The sequence below is a fragment of the Chroicocephalus ridibundus genome, chromosome 10 (genome assembly GCF_963924245.1).
Source record: "Chroicocephalus ridibundus chromosome 10, bChrRid1.1, whole genome shotgun sequence".
Lineage (NCBI taxonomy): Eukaryota > Metazoa > Chordata > Aves > Charadriiformes > Laridae > Chroicocephalus > Chroicocephalus ridibundus.
In genome coordinates this window covers 20255866-20275863 of record NC_086293.1, presented here as the reverse complement: position 1 = coordinate 20275863, position 19998 = coordinate 20255866, and the positions used below count along the sequence as shown (strand labels likewise).

The 19998-nt window shown below is 44.3% G+C and overlaps 1 long non-coding RNA gene across 1 annotated transcript; it reads right to left on the bottom strand.

The window, feature by feature from the left end:
- Positions 1-3991: 3991 nt before the first annotated feature.
- On the bottom strand, positions 3992-19929 carry LOC134521595 (uncharacterized). The gene is made up of 3 exons (XR_010072815.1): positions 19659-19929; positions 13763-14030; positions 3992-9107 (listed from the first exon to the last, which is right to left on the bottom strand). It is a non-coding gene; the product is annotated as an uncharacterized LOC134521595 (long non-coding RNA).
- Positions 19930-19998: the final 69 nt, after the last annotated feature.

Genomic DNA, 19998 nt, shown 5'->3' with positions numbered 1-19998 from the left:
AGTTGAAAGCTCTGCATACGTACTGGGGGGGATCTGTAACTATTACTGGCCAAACAACAGGGCTAACTGCAAGTCAGTTAGTGGTACTGTTGTTTAGAAGTAAATTAGTCCTACTCTCTTGCTCTCCAGCTCAAGACCTTTTATTGTCTGTACACAGATTCATTGTAAACAGAGCTGAATTGGGCTCCTGAGAGGGGAACAGGGTGTCAGATCTGGTCTTTCTCTGCCTTTTTGCTTGCAGGTTTAAGTTGTGGTCATGTAGTTGGTACACAAGAGATACAGAATGGAGGCGAGTCTGGCACAGCAGCCTGTTGAACGCAAGCATCTGTTCCATGAGGCACAGCTGGCGTGAAGACTCAGTGCTCATCAAGTTGAATTAAAACGCTGGAGTGTAAATCTGGCAAGCCTTAGATCAGTGTCCTAGAGTTTAAAAATAGTGCCAGCCCCCTGCCCTGTCATTGCGCTCTGTTGGGAGCCAGCAAAATACATGATGAGTGGTAGAGGCTTTTAATGGGACGCTGGTGAGACTTCAATTGGAGTTCTTGGCTAGCGTTCTGTAATGGATCATGCCCCGTTCCAGCAAGCCCCCCCATCCACCAAAACAAAGACCACAAACCTGGAGACTAGCATGGACCAAGTCAGCTTTGCTCCTTGGGCTTTATTTGTGAGATGCAGTTCATTGCTAGGAACATCCTTGTGAACTCACCACCTGGCTTTCTGCAGAAGTTGGTCATGGGTGACAAGATCAGCTGAGATAGAGCTGAGGAACGCTGCCTGGCTTGTATTTAAAAACAAACAAAAAAAAAAGTAAGCATCACAAAGCAGAGAAAGTTTGTGTTATTGCAAATAGTGACGTTGACGCTGTTCTCTCTGCTTTGCATGCGATGGCCTTGCTGTTGTATCTAGTGCAGTGGTGAGCTTACCCCTTAGCTTCTTGGTTTGCTCTGTCTATGCATGCTCTAGGTCCCGGGTGTTGCTACACCTGACTTCGCTACAGGATTAGATCAGAGATCCAGGCTCCTTCCCTCCTCCCTTCCCCCAGGTGAAGAGAGGAGTTTGGAGCTGGATGCCATTTCTGCTCAGTTCTGTCTGTACCAGACTGTAAGGTCACGGGGAAGGTGGCGGATGCCAGGCTGGATCAATAGCCCGTTTAATCTGTTAACCTGACAGTGGCCAGATGTTGGTGCTTGTATGGGTACATTCACTTAAAAAGCTGTCTAGGGCTTAATGAAAACATACAATGAGGAAACTAGGGCTAGTCTGCCTGAGCCAAAGTGTCCCATGAAGAGGATAAGTGGGGGTGAACTTGCTTTAGGGAGAAGTTTCTTGCAGCCGTGGACGGTTTGATTGGCCTAACACTGCAAGAGTGTTCCCCTTGCTTATTCTTTGATCTAGTGTAGACAGGTCATTTCAGGAGACTCTTGTTTATCTTTGAGCCTTCAAAGGATCATGAAAGTGCAGTACAGAGCGGCACAGAGCGAAAATAACATTACGGGGTATGTAGAACTGCAGAGTTACCTGGATTGCATGGAAAGGCTTCTTTCAGTTCCTATGTTCGTAACTACGTGAGAATGCATACAGCAATTGGGCTTTTACAAATAACCAGCCTTCAGGATCAAATTCTGCTCTCAATCCCATAACGTTAATTAAAATCTAGTTAGATTGATATGTTAAAAATGCTGCTGAAGTTTCTCAAGTACTGCATCAGTCTGCCTAGATGTAAAAGGAGAGTTTGACACATGAAGGCACAATAAAGGGGACTGCTAGGCCAGGAGTGCTACAAATGGCTGGACTGTAACAGCAATCTCTTGGTGTCCGTGTTGCCATGTGTTTTGCCTATGTTTTGAATCAACCTTTCCATAGAAATCACTGAATCAGGCCTCTCGCCTGAGCGCAGTCTTGTTTTGACCATGGATCAGCTGGCCTCCTCTGACTGCTGGTCCTTCACCTTCAGCATCCTGCCTCTGATGGCACAAGACAGATGTTTCCAAGGAACATCCCTTCTTCACAGGGATGGGAACTGCTGTTGCTCTGATTTCTTGGAAATTGGGCTTTCACGTGCACAAGGATTGTGAAACAGAGGGTGGAACATGCCATTTTACCAGACCTCCTCCTGTGTCAGCTGTCACATCCATAGGCAGAAGAGATCATGCAACACATGCCCTCTCAAGCCCCCTTGGGTGGGATCTTTCAAGAGCAGGAATTGGTTAGTCCCAGCTTCTCCACTTTGCCAGCAATGCAAATGTCTGTTACCCAAAGGCTATTTAGGAAGAAGCCCGTCATGATAGTAAGTGAGTATCGAAAACAACATCTTATGACCAAATATTATGAAATCAGCAGACTGCAAAAAAAAAAAAAAAATAGCAGAAGTTGCTGGGGCAGATTCCTCCTTTGCTTTCATGTGACTATCTAGTCTACCCTGACCTGCCAAGTTATTTGAAAGGATGTTATTGTCTGAGCTCAGGACATAAATAGTATAGCACCTCTCTGTATTTGCTAGCGTGGGTACAGTAAGGAAAACATATACCAGCAGAAGACTGGTGCTGGTAATGCAATTCACTGTTATGGCTCTTTAGAGGCAGAACTCACCGTAATGATCTTGCCTGAGTTTTGAGAAGATTAAATCTAGGAAACCCTTAGGATCTAGATAGGGGTTTTTACTGTTATTTGTTATGAGAAACAAGTACCTGCTATTAAGAGGAGCTGCCTAACTTCATCACATCTGGCAAGGAAAGAGAGTACCTGACCTTCTTTACAAGACACCTAAAGCAGAGATTATCCTTAATTATCCTCAATATTTGTCCTATAAATTGGCCTGTGGCATTACAGCCATGCCCTGACTTGGGGTACGGGAGGAGTGCCCTGGAGGCACACTTCCCTAGGGTGGCCCTGGGAGGCACTGTGTGCCCGCGCTGCTGAGACGCATCCGCAGGGTCAAAATCCTTCCTTAGCTTCCCCCTCGTTTCCAGAGATTAGTAATCAAGTTGCTGAGCTTTACCACAAATAACCTGTTACCGTCATCTGATGTCTTGCTCCGGGTGCCGCTGCTCCGGTCAAGAGCAGGGCAGAAGACAACTCTGCCCTTTGCTCTCATGTGCCACGGGGAAAGAGGGACGGCTCCTGCACCCGGGCCCAAGGTCCAAGGGGGGTGCGTGGGGACGGAGGAGTGCTGTATTTCCCCATACTCCCCTGCCTTAGGTGGAGAGTACAAGTTACAACTGAGTAATCACAGCCACCCCCAGACAACTCACTCCTTCCATGAAGAAGCTCTTGCAAAGTGTGATTAATTACATGATAAGGAGAGAAAATGGGTCAGAAGTGAGCAATAGCTTTGTGCAGGGGTTAACTGTGTGTGTGCCCTTTGCATGGCCCAGTGCTGCTCATGGTCTCCAGCTGCCACAGACTCACACCCTCCAAGATCCCACTGATATCAGGGTGAGACAAGGCCTTACCTGTCTTTTGAGATCTCTAGGCTTTTCGACTTGGTGTTGTAATTCCCTGGAAGCACACTGTAACTTGCTTTTCTTGCCGAGGTTGTGGTGGTTTTAGAGTAGAATTGTTTTCATCTGCCACCACCAACCAACCACACTTGGTGCCCAACATGGATGGAAGGTGGGGACAGGCAAAAAGTAGGGAATGGGTGACCACAACGTAATGAGTTGTAATCATCAGGGTGATGTCATCGTATTGGTAGTGAAGATTATGAAGATATGCAGATTTGTTACGTTTCTCAGAAAGCCTTTCAGTCACTAAAGAGTCTGGTTTGACGCACTTAACTTTGAGGTAGTATCTCACCTGATTGTAGAACTCTCCTGGCTAAACATCTGTCTTCTCATACTGCTATAGATGTTTTGGAAATGTCCTCTCTTAAGCCATCACGAAAGCATCCTCCCTTTCGTGTCTGGAATTCAGCCCTGTCCTGATTGAGCAGAAAGTCCCATTCTTCAGAGCCAAGGAGGAACAGTTTTATTATAAGTTTACATAACTTGAAATACTAAAGGGCCCTAAAATTGGCAGTGTGGAAAACTTCACGATGTTATAAACCACCCAGGCTTCAGCACAGAGAACAATTTATCCTTGTCATATAACTCTACAGCGCCAGCAAACAATGCACAGCCCTGTCAGCCTTTCATGAACTTTTTGGTCAATGTGATGAGTTTCTTAAGAAATAAAATATCCCATCATCACCCAGGAAGAGGTATTTTAGACCAGCTTTAAGACACAAACATAATCAGAGTTTACTGAGTTCTCTCTTCAAGGAGAGTTGTATGGTTTCCTTACGGAGCAGTTGCACCTGTCTAAGTTTAGCTGAAGTCTATACTGTCTTAAGGTATTCAAGTTGTCCTCTTCAGGCCTAGAAACCAAAATCCAGCTGTCAACTTGCAGTTGAAGTATAAGCTTTCAAGGGCAGAGAGAATTCCTTTGTCTGTATAAAGCAATCACCACGTGCCCTGAAGCATGAGGTTTTCTTACTGGGCTACTCAATTTTTATTAAGATTCAGTGAATTAATTATACCAAAAATTCACTGTTTTCTTTCTAAAGAGTTTATTGAACAATTTCCCCAGAAATTGCTTGTATCTACTGAGCTCACTGGGTAATTTTAATCAAGTCCTCTTGTTTTTACTGAGATCTGCCAATTTTGCAGATCATCTCAGCATGAAAGGTGTCATGAAGTCCACCTCTGCCAGGACAGCTAGGAATTGTCTCAGGCTTTCATGATTGAGAAGAAAGCAGGAAGTATAGGATCTCTTGAGAAAATCAGAAATGCATTTTATGCTTTCAGGTGCTCTGGGACAAACAGAGCTGAGGCTGGGATCACGGTCCCGTTCTCTTGAGTAGCAACGGCTTACAACGTATATTCTTTAAGTGTCAATGTTATTTAGGGTAAATAAATACTCTACATACTCTGGGAGAGAGATGAAAGCAGAGGCCTGAGAAAGGGAAATTATTCTCTTAGTGCAGGGAAACTGCAAGCGGTCCCAGGACTCTGAGAGACCCTTCCAGGTCACCAGTTCAATCCATCCTAATACAGCACTTTGTTATCATCGCTTCCCACAAAATAATTCTCCCACTTGCATATCACACTGCTGCACGGCCCTCAGAAACCCGCTGATGCCATCACTGTGCACTTGACAGTAGATGTCCCATGTCAGTGACCGCTGCCTGTGAGAACCCACCTCCTCAATGGCCCCTTGACCAGCTGCCTCAGTGGATGCCAGAGGACAGCTCTTCCTCAGAAGTGCCGGTCTACCCATCCTCGTTCCTTCTGCTTCAAACTAAACTAATGCGAAGAAGAACATGAGGGTCCACGTGAGGAGTCATCCGGGAGCAGGCACCGTGCCATAAGTTCTCATCTGCGTTAGCTAACTCCTAGGACAAACCCCAAGACACAGTCCCTTTCAGATCAGCTTGACGTGCGTGCGCTGGCAAAGCATCATGGATGCTTAGGCAACTGTTATCAGATCTCTGTTTATAAATACAAGATTTTGAATTTGGCTTGAGCGCTTAAACTCACTAGCAGGCAGGCTCCCCCCCCCCCCAACAAAAGCACAATAACAACCACCACGAACAATCACTGTTTCACCTCTCCCACATTAGCTATTAATAATGTTAATTTACTTCCTTTGAGAGATACCATATGTTCCCCTTCCTGATCCCTCTACAGGCATAAGAAAAAACTAAGGAAATTAGAGAGACTCCATAACACTGATGGCAACATCCAATGTCTTATCAGGCTTCCTGTTGTTGGGAGTATTGTTTTCCTTTAAAGATTAATATTTACAATGGTTACTTAGTTATCTTAGTTCATTTGGTGACCATTAAAGATTCCAGCCCTGAATGCGATGAATGAACCTCCTTTTATTTGTCCTTGATGACTTATTTGTCTTGTGCCTCGTCTGGCTCAAAATCAAGGAAAATAATTATTGGGTTGGGCTTTTACTGCCATTTCATATGAGGGCTCAAAGTGCATGTTTCTGTTTGTTTTAGAACGGGAGCCCTTACCCACTGTTTCTGCCGATGTATGCATATTTAAGAATATATGTTTTGTGATTAGAAGCAAAGTTAAAATAGGTATTTTTCTCTGTTTTCCTTAAGCCGCGTGCCTGGTTTTAGTACTCCTTTGGGGGGGAAAATGAGGATGTTTCACATTTTATCCACAAGTGCAGCAGCCGCCGCCATCACAGGCTCACCAAAGCGGTCTCTGATGGGACAGAAAAGGCAGCGTGTGCCTGGCTGCTGTGCAGGGGCTAAAGAAGGTAATGGTCCAGCCCAGGGTCTGTCCGCAGCTCTCCCCTGTGCATCAGCTGAAGTTCAGAGGGGTTTCTCAGCAAGAGCAAAAGACACGGTCGTTTTTCTCTTGTATTTTTCAATAAAAGCCCAAAGGCACAGCAGGTAGCGGTGACTCAGCGCGACACAGATGGGGGTCTCAATCCAGCCGCCTGCTTCCAGAGCTACACAGGCATTTCTAGGCCTCTTCTAGGCACAAGGGATTCTGAAGTCACCTTGAGCTGACTTCGTCCCTGCTAAAGAGAGGACAAAAACGTTGTTGTACTCACAGGGGTATGAGACCCAGCCCTGGAGAACACCACTAGAGACAAACACGGCCCATATTACAAATCATTGCATTCTAAATTTGTGCCAGGTGCAGCATTACAGCGGAGATGAACGTGGGGGTGTGAGCGGTTTCCAATGCATCCTGTTTTTCTTCTCAGCCGGGATCAAAGATGCACCTTGACTTCCCTGGAAGTGGAAGCTCCTGTCATCTTACAGTCTGCTGCCCTTAAAATGGATTCGTTTCCATCTCTGGCCACGGAGCCCCCACAAGTGCACTTCTAATTGTAACCCCCACGCTGACCACCTCCCCATGTATCTTTTGTAGCCGTCCTATTGGTATTTTGTCAAGGAAAGTCCTCTGGACCGCAAAGGCCAGCATTAGTGAGGTCCGTTGCAGCCTGGAGGAGCAGAGGACTTGGTGTGGAGCGATGTGACAATCATTTTGCAGCGTGTCTGCATGCTCTGTGTGAACCGCCAGGCCCTCCTGAGCAAGCCCGTTCTCAGACGCAGTCGGCTCCTACAGAAGGGATAATTTATAATCGTGACACTTCCGAGGTTTCTCTCTCTTTTTCTCCCTCGTACCCCTCCCAGTGCTTGCCCTCCTCCCAGCTGGTGACTATGGGACAGACCATCCCAGCTTTTGCAGGGGGAGGCTGGTTTTCTGGTTCCTTTGCAGGCTGCTGTCTCATCCTGAAACTGCATATTTGATATGCTTTCATAATGAACTCATTTGCACCGTGACAGATGTTTCTGATACGATAAGAAACATGGCCCAGGGGCCAGTGGCGCTGTAGAGCCACTCATGTGCCTCACCTGAATTGCAAATGAGATATTGCTTTCTTATCTGTTAAAAAACATGAGCAACTGCACGTATAAATAATATGCTACCAACTGCCAGCTGTTTGTGCCAATGACATTCGTCTGAAAAGAACAGCTCCCCCCATCATCTGTTCTTTTCCCTCTTGCAGAAAATCTGGAGCTCTTTTGCGAGTGCAGCAGAAGAAATTTTTTTTTTTGTCTTTAAGCTGCAGACAGAGCAGTTACTTCAAAATAATTATGTATGAGCAAAACCAGTTTCCATATTTATGGCACAGGTAGTACCTGATTTTTTTTTTTTTTTTGTACTTCCTTGTTCTTTTTCTGCATATCTCTCTGGACATGAAAGCGTCAGCGCTGCTTTCTGTGTCTTGGCGAATCCTTTTCACAGACCTCGCTGTCTGTCGTGGTTTCAGGGTTTCAGTTCTGAATGGTATGGAAGAAAGTTACTTAGTGTTTAAAAATAATTTTTTCTTTTTTTGAAAATGTAAAAGAGAACAGTAAATCACTTTTCCCGTAAGGTTTGTAAAAGCTTGAGGTTTAGAGGTCTTGAATTTAGGGTTAAGGTAAAACCCGCTCTAGAATCCCAGGCACAGAAGCAAGCGTCCTGCTCGCTCGGTAACCTTTACTATTAAGTCTTGCAATCAACAGAACTTAAAAATACAACCAGGTGAAGTTGTTCTGGTAATGGATCTGCTGGATATTTTATTAGGGTAAATCTGAGAAACACTTTTCAGCGTTTTGCCAGCTCCAGGCGGAGATGTATTTCTGTTACAGATGACCTTCTGGGGGAACTTGACTGCGGGGCCGTGATTCATTGGCAGCCTGCTGGTGACAGCCTTGTTTCTATTGTTCTAAAACTCTGGTTTCACATTTCTCCTGTTAGATAAGCTGCAACCATTAACTACACAGTGAGCTACAAATAAAGTGTGATGTAATAATTAAGCTTATTATCTGATTGGCAGCATGGGGCCACTCTTCCAGGTTAAGGGTTTGAGCAGATTTTTTTCTTTTTTTTTTAACAAAACTTTGCCTTTTATTACGTTTCTGAAAGCATTGTCCTCCCAAAAGATAAAATATGCTTTTAGAAGCTGCAGTGTTTATATATAGTGTGAGCTATAAATAGTCTGGAGCTAGTTCTGCACAGTACCAGTGTGCAGAGATATTAAGGACAGATTCTGATCTTTATGGCTAGACTGGGGCTACTGAGAAACACCCGTTTAAAGCGGTGGCTTTCAAATTGTGATGCAGTATGTTCAGATTCAGACCAAGATGAGAGTCTGGCTGGGGACTTTAAATGTGTTTTGAGGAATAAAGGAGCCTGGTGGCCTCAGCTTAAACTTAGTTTTAGTTGGAGATTACATATCAATTTCTGGAACTATTATTTGGGACTAATACCGAGGCAAATGAATCCACTCTTAAATGAGGAATGGCTTGATTACCATGCTAGCTGAAAAATAGGTCTATATACTCCCACAGCTCAGCTGCTGTAAATGGATGTACATAAGGATTTAGAAACGGTTGCTATTCAGCTCCTTCTGAGGGGAAGATGACTTTCAGCAATTGAGTGATTTATGATAATGTTGATATTCACGCAGGCTATTCAACTGCCAGGATAAAGACCACAATGGCTGATCAGTCTCTTTTTTCTTCAGGCGTAAGCTGGTTACAGGCTGACATTGGAAACAAGTTCTCTGGCTGGAGCGTTATCTTCTCTGCTACAATGGGGTGGGGGCTGTGGGGAAGGGGAGAAGAAGAAAAGTACCTGTTTATAATGGGTTATCGACCGCGTGTTATCTCTTCTGCTGTAAAATCTTAATGGGACAAAGCACACTAGTATTACTAAGGGCATACGAGGCAGGGTCAATGCCAGGGTATTAACCTTACTTAGCAAATTTGTGATAAATAAAATAGATCTCTTGTTTCCGCAAGGAATTTTACAGCGGTTTCTGGTTATGCCTTAGAACTCGCGGCCCTCTGTTGCATCCTCTCGCGTTTGGACAGCAAGGAAATGGGCTGTTTGCACCATTTCCCTGTGCCCTGTAACTTCAGTGCAGTTTTGAGGCCTAATTCTGGGTGCCTAAATCCTCTTTTAAGTCCATCAGGTACACCTAAGAGAATGAGTCAGGCCACCTACGCAGTGATGCCTGAGGTGGAGGAGATGAAGGCTGCCAGGCCTCGGTGGTACACAGCAGATGGCCGTGTGGTCAGCCCTGCCAAAGCATTTTGGGGTTTAGTTCTGTGGCGACTTGCTGTGCAGGACTGCAGGATTCCGCGGAACCACTTTCGTTCATGCTAGTGAGTGCCTGCTGCCTTCTGGAGTATTTGCTTGAGGCCTGTGGCGGTGTCGGACATAACCAAAGGCATGTAGCTTCCTTCCGGGGATGATTTCTCCTGCAAGATTTGCACTTCCAGGCATCAGACTTTCCAGTCGCCTTTACCAGCCAGTTTATTTCACTAACTTCTCAGTCACTCTTGGGGCAGGACCTGACTCCTACTTGCACTTAGTCTCTCATATGCTGTCCATATGTTGTAGACAAGGGACAGGAGAGGCGAGAACAACCCACCCTGTGTACTCCTTCCAGCTCGTGAAACACTGCACGGGGACGCTGCAAATGGGCCATATTGAAAGACACCACAGTGGGGCCCATCGTGGGCGCGGGGAAACAGACCGCATCTCAGAGCTCTCTTCGAGGTGCTGTAGTTCATGCCAGAGAAAAGGAAGGGGACCTCCAAGGATCCCAAAATCACTTTGTTCCTCTAAAACTGCTGTGTCCCCCTTTCTATCCTTGCTATGTATATGCAACCGGGAGAGCTGGGAACAGGGAACTGCCTTTCCATAGGTACGTGGATGCTCCCAGACCAGTGACATGTAAATCTGGAAATTAATAAAGTGTGAGATCTAAAAGCACACCGGTGCAGCTCACTCAGATCCCATCGCTCTGAGCTCCTTTCACACCCACTGGACACAGCCAGGCGTTAGCCAGAGGAGTCCCCGCTGCTCTTCCCAAACGGTGGCCGAGCCCACCCAGCAGCCTCTGCCACCCTCTCGGGTTTAGCTCTGGCTCTGTCTGTCCACGTCTGTCTGATCAATCTGCGTCCCTTGGCCCGTCTCTGTGGCCTCTTCTGCAGAGATGCATTTCTTGATACAAAAGGAGCTGGGCAGATATAATCCCAGCACTCCCTTCCAATTCTGCACCCTCCTCTTGTGGATGTCTTTGGCAATCCACTGACCATTTATTCTGGCTGTTCTGCTTGTTAGCAATAGCCCTGGAGCTCAAACTTACAGGTGAGCACCTTTCACTCCTTAGTCTTAGCTCTGGTGCTGACTGTGGAAACATCTCCCCCTGTCTTCAGTTTGTTCCAGGCAGAGAAGGGAGTTTGTGACAGGCGTAGCTCTGTTATTTATCTAGGCAAGTCTGAGTATTTTCCCAAAGAATTTGTGAAATACTCTCTGAATGATCAATGGCACAAGCATGTGACTCCAAGTCACTGGACAGCAAGCTATTTAAAAAAGCGTCCACTAAAAAAGCAAGTCAGAAAGACTATCCAGTGTTAGAAAGCACTTAATTTAGAGAAGTGCCCGTCTCGTGAGTGAGTATCATGTCATAAGGCAATGTTGCAATGTTCTTCAAGGGTAGTGCACAGAAATAGGTCCTGCTTTTGTGCATGAGACGTGGATAATGCTACGCTGAATGTAAACGTGTTCAGATACCCATGGCCTCTCGTCTCTTTTTTCTTTTTTTTTTTTTCCCCTCCTGGCTGCTTCACACCAGTATCACTGGGCTGTTCCGTTGATTCATATAGTCTCGTGCACTACAAGTTTCAGGTTCCCTGGTTGTCTTTTGGTATTTGTGCCTTTCAGCACCTCCAAAGAAAGTTGTCTCAATTTCATCAGCCTCCAGGTCTGCAGGATCACAGTCACTTCCCAGATGTGGATAAAATGTTTCTGTCTTTGGGACTGAAGATTTGGTGTCTCTGATGCGATCTGCTGTCATCGTGTAATACAGTTAAGGCTCTTAAGTTGAGAACTGGTGGAGTAAGACTCGCTGCTCTTGTGCTGATGCCTAGTTGCACTCATTTTCCATGTCTCTCTCTTTGTTTTCTGCTGGGCTGGTTTAGGGAATAATATGCCGATGAAGGGCAAGAAGTAACAAACTGTGCCAGATTATTCCTTTTACATCCTTGTTATTTCAAAGAGTTCATCTCCTCCTTTCAAGGACTACGTGGATTTTTCAGTTTCACAAATAAGATCTTATTTTGTATAGCTCCTTTCCCATTGACAGGTGGAGGATCACACAAGAGGCCCTGTGAACTTTCTGACAGTCATTCTTACTCAGAATTACAGATTTTTAGTGAATTCCCATGCCTCTCTGCAAGATCCTTTCACCAGCTGTTTTTTCTCCATATATAGTTTATATGGTTAATGGGCACAGATTCACAACTGATAGATGAGTAAAATGAGCCAACATTGACTATCTTTCCTGTAATAAATTGAGCAGAATGGGTCCTTTAGCATCATTTTGTGTACAGCCCTTGGCAGCGGGAGCCTTACCAAGATGTGCCAGCTCGACTCTCATTCCTCTGGGAGGGCTGTCAGAGTGGCCAGCAGAGCTCACTTTAGACTTTCTCTTCATCCCTCGCTTTGCGGCTGCTATGTGATTGCATGCAAGGTTTCTCTCTCTCTCTTTTTTTTTTTTTTTTAAAAAAAAAAAAGCACTTTCATCTTTTACATATCTTCCCCAAATTATTCTTTTTTAAGGGTAGGCCTTCTGGTACCCCGAAGTCTCAAACGCACATATTGAAGATATCTGCTGGAGTCTTGTCTGTGCTGGCAGTGGCAGGAGAGACCTCTGGATGTTTAGTTACACGAACCGCTATGTCTTCGAAAGCTGTGGTGGAGATCTAGCTGAACTCCACTTCCTTATCCTTTGACATCCACCTTTTCTAAAAAATATTTGCCGGTGTCATATTCTAGTGGATCGCTAAAGCGTTTGACCTTGCTACTAGAAAAAAGTCCTGAATGTATCTTTGACAAGATTGAATCTACCACCTTCCAACACTTCTATGTGCTGTTTGGATTCTTTTGATCAGCAGGAAGAGACCAAACATTAGCTGAATGGTCTTGTAATCTTCAAGAGAAGAACCTCTGTTCCAAGCTGGGGGGAGTCTCTCTCTTAAAAGGCCCCTTTGTATTTTCTTGGATGCTTTACAAATGTTGCACCTGTACATGAGAACTTCATCCAGATATGAAATATGCACTTCAAAGTGTGCTTCCATACTCTACTGAAACAAGAGCTTGCGCATTTGATAAATCAAATGGGAGTCTAACCTGATTATACAGATGCTACGTAGCTACAATGGCTATGGTGCAATTAGTTTTTCAGCCATGAACCTTTGATAGTGGGTCTTTTCTTCAAAAGGAGGGTTAATTTCCTATACTGGTCAAAGTCTTCTCAGTTGTCTACCTGCTTTGTTTTACTAAATTCCATCTGGTCTACGCAGAGTTGTGCATTACCAGGATGAATAAGATTATTTTGATTTTGCTATCTCTTTTCCATTTAACAGTGCAGTTTTTCCTTTTTGTAGAACATTACTCATGAAGATGCACGTGTTCTTATCATGAGGTTGGATTAGTGTTGCAGATTTGGGATCTGTCCTCCTCTCTCCGGCAAAAATTTAAATTCCATTCTAGTTGAAGCAAATCCAGTTTATTTTTTTTTTTTAAGGCAAAAATCCAAGCACGACCAGACAACTCCCCACAAACCTGAAATCTCCTGTCCATCTGAACCCCCCGGCTGAAATTGGAGAAGTCTTGGGCAGATTTTTCAGACTATACTCAACTCTGTAGCAGTAACCACACCAGCTCCTCAAGCCTGATCGCTTTGACATTTCCACCAGTTTTCCATTTCATAATGGCCCAAGAGAAAGGCGGAAGGCAAACCTGACCTTGGTGCACTCTTATAAGCACAGTGTGTCAACAAAAGACAGGAAGAAAGAGAAAACCATCTGCAATTCAGTAGGGATCAGCAGCCCTTCTGAAAGTGCTCTATAGTAGCAAACAAGTGATGGTCTCATGCAAATCATTACAGGCCCAAACAGAAACTTCTCCTTGTTGCTGATGTGCTCTGGCACTCAGCAAGCTTCATTCTAACAAGGCATGACTTCGTTTTCCTCATTTGCTGGCCTGTACTACCAAGCCGTGGGGCTTTGCCCTCATACTTGAGGGAAAGAGAAGCCCTGATGTTGGCTTCAGTGGTTGCCTTTCATGCTGAAACCTTTTCAGCCTAATCTCTTTTATTGGCAACAACCAAAGTCAGATGTTTAAACCTCATATGGGGACTGAATAATTGCAAAAAGGGGTTGTACCCGACTGCCTCGTGTACTCACGCGTGCCTGAGTGGTGCAAAAGCACAGACCCCAAATGTCTTTCTCCTCTACTGCTCTTCAGTAACTTGATCCCTTCAACTGCACGGATGGTGGTAGGTCCTTTCAGAGATTCGTATGAACTGGTTCCCCCTGGACTTGAGACTTATATTCTGTGTTTTCCAAAGGTGGGTATGAAGGCTGGCTGCTCCCAGGTGCTGCCACTACGGCTAAGCTTCCACTTTACATTCCCCAAATTCCAGCCTGGTGTGTCTAGGCAGATATCTCTTGGCTGTTTAAATTGAAAAACAGTAACACCAAAATACACTGAGGTCAAATAGAAAGTTAAACAATTGCTTTAGGCTTAGAGTAAGAGAGCAGCATGTGAGAGACATTCTGTGGGCAGCAAAGCCAAAGGATCTGGCCTTTAATGCAAGAGCCAGAATCACCCCTACAAGGACACGTAGGCTGAGTAAGGATATGATGTGAAAATAAGAGAAAACAGGTAGTTGAAAAGTTCCCAATTATTTTAATTCCAGGGAAACTCCAAAGCAGGACTAGCTGTAGCACATCCAGACTGTGAATGTTCTGAGACTTTAGCCGTTTTTGTAATATTTTCAAGATCCATTCAAAGCACTTTACCATTTTCTTCTTTTCCCCCGCACCTTTTTTACCAGTGAGCAAAGATGGCAAAGCGGAGTCAGAAACCTGAATATTAAAATTTTCCCTAACCGCACGTTCTCAATGACTGTAAAGAGAAAGGCAAACTGATGTGCAGCAAAGCAGCTGTGAGAGCTCATCCAGTTGCGTGCGTGTGTGAGGCAGGGAGGATGCACGGTGTGGTAGATGAAACCACGTCACTGTAAAAGGAGCGATTTGGGGACAGTAACTGAATGATCGTGACATGCAAGTAGAGAAAACAATGATGTTTCCAGACTCCGCAGAGAAGCAAAATCCCCGCTTCATCCAGGCACAGCTGAACTTTGCAGCCAAGTGCTTAATGCCATACCAGGTCAGTTGGGATGTAATTGCCTCTAACCAGAACAGTCAAAAGTTACAGAGTTCACTATCTGCTGGCTGAGTGACACCCAGAAATTCTTTCCAGACTTACAAACAAGCAAAGAGACAAGTTTGAACCTGAACTTCAGGGTAATCACGCCGCTCAGGAGCGTAAACAAACATGGCACCGACTGGAAAATTATTCTTGAGGCGTCACTTTTGACTGATCCAGCCGAGAAGTTTCCAAAGTTAGGGTCGCGACCCTGAGGAGCGCTGATGGAAGAGAGGTCACGAGCCCGGAAATGAGGTTGCAAGCTGACAAGCTTGGGAACTGCTGATGTAGGCAGATGAATGGTCACGTCAAGGGGGTCCCCTTGGAATACCCTTTTTCCCCTCTCCTGCCTCGGAAACAGTAACTCGAGCAAGTTTTAAAGCTGACAAGCCTAATGTGTTTATAGCACGCTGCTGTATTTTTAAAAGCAGATCTCTGGAAACGAGCCCGAGATGATTAGGGAGATGGGAGCAAGGAAAGCTCTGGAGGGAGGGATGTGGGACAAGGAGAAGGGGAGGAGAGGCAGGTCTGTGGGAAACAGGATCTGCTAACCAAAAATAAGATTCAACAGTGTCGATGGGAAGAGATGGAGGCTTTTTAAGGTTGTAGTGATATTTTTGAGTCTTAACTTGGAAGGTCAAATTCTTCTCCCGAGAGGTTTGAGGAACATGCTTGCACTTCTCTTCTGTGAGAAGCCCCTGCCGCTGAGCTGGATACCTTGGTGTGGAAGCTAACCTAGGTGTTGGTGGAATTCATGTGTGGCCAGAGTAATGTCTATACAGCTACGGTGTGCACAGAAATAAGGTAGTTGTCTTTGAGTAAGTCTCCAAATGGCCTCCTTTAGTAGTGTCCTGGTGTTTCAAAAGCTACTAAAGCTAGGCCCTGAATTTACGTGTGTTAAGAGTAAACCACTGTTGTTTGGAACTTTGGTGGCTTACTCATACTATGAAAAAAAGTGGAAAATACAAGCAGACCAGAAAATTAGTGTAACTTATGATACTAATTTTGTATATTGTCATTAAGAAAAAACATTTTAAATTTTAGGAATGTTTGGTAAAGATCTCTAAATGTTGAATATTGGAGGTTTTTCGTGTCAGCAGTAATAAGGGTTTATGACTGGTGTAAATGTTCAGCCCAGACCAGGGACTTGCAGTGCCTTAGTTGCTGATGGGAGCCTTATTTCTTGGAAATCCCCACAGAACCACCTTGTAAGCATCAGATTGCTGTGTCACCTCCTGTGTCTGAGACTCTACAGTATGAGTCTTTACGCAGCCAAGCCTCTGAGGTTTGGAAATCTGCTGAACTCTCCTCTGGAAACCACAGGAAATAAACAGTGCTGGTAATTCAGGTGGGCTTTTATACTACCAAACTAGTGTCGGTACAAGAGGAGTATCAGCACCACGAAATGGATATCTTGAAAAATCCCAGGGTGTGGAAGAGACAAGCAATAGATTTGGGGCAATTAGGAGGGAGTACAGCAATAGCACAGGTGCAAGTCAGGAGTGGAAAATGGGCCTGGAGGTTGATAAGCCAACACGGACCATCACAGAAAAGCAAACATTAGGTCTGTGTGGTGCAATATCTAATGGTGTCCATGTCCTAAGTACAATGCAGAGGTAAAGTCAACACTATTGTATGGTATTTATTTAAAAGTTTTGTGTTGGGGGGTATTCACGGACAGGGAGCTTTTTGCAGCCAGTGGGCTTCCTGGGTGTTGTGTTTCAGGCTCAAAGATGGAGGGACTGGTCCTGCTCCAGTGCTGAGCTAGGTGCCACGACCCAGTGCTGGCCACAGGGCAAGGAAGAACCAAGTTGCCTGTTTGCCCCAGTTACTGTTACAGGGACTAAAATATTGTCCCAGAGCCACAGATGGTAGAGAGGGAGGAATTCAGGAGACAGTGTTGTGAGCGAGACCCTGAGAGCAAGGAGAGGGTAGGGTGTCTTGAGTCTTAAACCCACCGGTGAGGCAAACCTAGAGACTTCTGAGCAAGGAAACTGTCTGCTGCTGCTTGTTTCTAGACAGATAAAGACTCTGTGAACTTTTTTAATGACTAAATTAACCTATGCCAAGCCTGTACAGTTTCAAATAGCAGCTAATTGGTCAAGCAAGTGACACCTAATCTTCAGACCTCTGTGGCAAGGGCCCTGGGAGCTTTGCTCTTGAAGGTATCTAATTTTGTAGGATGGTCCAGACTGAATTTGTAGGTAAGACTCAGTTAAAGCTTTTACCTGCATACTTCTTAAGTGCAAGCCATAGAGATTGTTCCCAGACGTGCTTCAGACATGATCAGATTGGTGCAGAACCAGCCCATATCTCCAGTTCTGTTGATCCAGCATGGACCAGCCTCCACAAGTTTCTTTTCAGGGTTAAACCAAGCGTTTGGTTTGTTTGAGAAATTTGAGGTTTTATTTTCATAATTACCTTTAGTTTTGAAGCTGCCCTTGAGGCTATTTGGAATCCATTGAAACACACTGAACTCTAAATCAGAGGTTTCTGTATTTCGTGTCAAATGCACAGAAATTAAGTACGAGGTTTCTGCTCCAATCGTGTGGAAGTTTGTTTTCACTTCCAAAGCATATTGTGTTTTCTTGTAAGAAACTGATAACTTCTGTTAATGCTGAGCTCAGAATATATGGATTCAGGCAGGCTGGTTTTTCACCTCAAAGCATGTGACTTTAGTTTCCCAAACACTTCCCCAAATACCTTTTTCCAGTCTGCAAAATAACCCATGGGAAAAAAGTACAGATCTCATCGTGAAGCTTGAAATTGTCATAGTTTTCACATGCAAGTCGTGACTATGCAAGGTGAAGAAAAGGGCTAGGGGCATCTTACAGGATGTTCATGGCCAGCTTGTGTCATGGCTCAAGCGATTGGTGCCTTTAGCCCAGCAATAATCCGGCCCTGTAGCTGACCATCTCTTTAGGTACACTTAATCTCCAATTTACTTCTGTTAGTAAATTTGTTTGGTTTCTTCTTTGATGCTATCTATAAACATCTCAAGGTAGATGGCATCCTCCTTGCAGGGAAATTTTTCTAGAGGACTGGCAGGAATTTTTGATTCTCACATGCAGTCTGACTATTCCTATTCTTAATTCTTCCTGTTACTGCTGATTGTAGAGCTCGTCTCTGTGATGGCACCCTTAAAATAAACTGTTATCAGGTTCACACGTTGGTTGACGATATGTAATGTAAGGGCTCGTTCCTGTCCTCCTAATGGAGCTCCTAGATACCAAAGGGAACTTTTCCTGGACAAAAACCACCCCTGTTTTTGGCCTATCCAAAACGTGTAAGTCTTCAGAATAAGTCTTTGACCCAGAATGTAATGCTCCCAGTTGAAAGCCAGGCATGATAAAAATGCCAGATAAAAAGCATGAAAAGAAAAGAAAGGGGGGGTTCTTTTTGCTACAGGCTGCTATGGAGCGTAGCTGTAGAAACAGATCAATTCACTTAATGAAGTGCCTTTGGATTATAAGTTTTCTGTTTGTAGGCAGCAGACTTTTTTTGTATTTCAGTATTAACAGGGCTTCTCCTAAGGAGCTGTGACCTTTAATCTCATTATGTATGGATTTGTGTATGTGAATGTGACATACGAATTTGTTACCAAGATACTATTTGAAGCAAACATCCTAGGGCCTTCCAAGTTGGCAAGTTGATGCTGATTTCTGAGTCATCTCAGCCCAAAATATTATTTTTATATTTTTACAGCCTTTTGGACTGTAGAGGGAACATCAGCCATCTTATCTGACTGATGCTATCAGGTGCTTTCCATCAGTTTCCTAATGTATATCCTAGAGACAGCCAGACACGCACATAAGTCTGGATACGAATGGCACTGAAACGAAATGGGATTCGTTTTAGTTTATCGGAAAGGCGGAGCAGCTCAGCTAACTACAGCAACTGATCAGTAGCAGGATAAGGCCTTGACAAGTTCTTTCAAGCTTGATGTACTACGTGTCAACTCATTTGTTCCTTTCCTCACCTCCCTTCTCCTTTCGTCTTCCCTGTATATTGCCATCTTTTTCTTTGTTTATACAAACACATACTGCTACATAGAGATTTTTCTGCTGCGGATGGTCCAGTGGTGGAACGGGGCAGACTGATGGCAGATCCAGGCATGGGCAGTATTCCCAACACAGAGACCATCTGTGAAATGCTCTGGGTGGGGTCTACCATGTGTCGTGGTTTCTGTTGCTTTGTTATTCCTTTGTTTCTGTTTTTATATAATAGTGACTACTAATTAATAACCCGTTAGCTAGTTCTGAGAGTTATCCTGGAACACGGCCCTTGATAATGGAGGATTGATAAACGGCAGGGGAGTCACTTCCAGTCTTGTGCTCCTTCAAAGAATCCTTTAACAAAGGATTTAACAAAGCACAATATTTCGTGGTGCTGCATAATATCTATTTCTGAATTCCAGCTGCGGCTTTCTTTTTTTGTCTTGCTGGAGTTGCTGAGATGGTTTCATTTGACAGGGGAGCATGTTCAAAGAAGAAATACTAAAATGCGTTGAACAAAAATATATTTAAAGTATTTCCACCCAATCTGCAACGTGATTTCTCAAGATCTTGCAGGGCGTGTGTAGCGTAGCCAGCTGTGATATTAATGGCACTTTACTGAAAAAGCACCAGAGCCCTGTAGCTCATATAATAAATGAATTGTAGATACCACTCGCAGCACAAATAATGAGCGGGATTTATACTGCGCTCTCCTCATAAAGAATGAGTCAGTTCTCTCACACTCTGAGCATGCGGAAATTCTCAGAGAAAATGCAGCTGAGTGCGGTTAATTATTATCATTTCATTTAGGTATTTTTTTGTTGTTGTCGATGACAATGTCACCAGAAATAATGAAATTCATAAAATTTCATACCTTTGTGCCGACACGTCCGAGCTTTGTAAAAGAAGGTTATGGCTGAATATTGCAGTTTTAAGAAGATTAGCGTAAGTTGAGGAAATTATTTTCATGAACATAATTTTTTTGTAGAGCAAAAGTTTACTGAGAAGTATCTCACTTTTAGTTTCCAGCGATCAGAAAGTGAAATTCCTACATGTGTTTACAAGCAGGGGAAGCTAAACTTCAGGAAGTCACATGATTTCCAGTAACACCCCATCTATAGATATTTAGATGTTGAAAGCAAAGAAAAAAACTTGCCGTTATAAGTCTCCTGAAGCTGACGTATTATCTCTGCGTAGCCACGCTCCCACGTGTA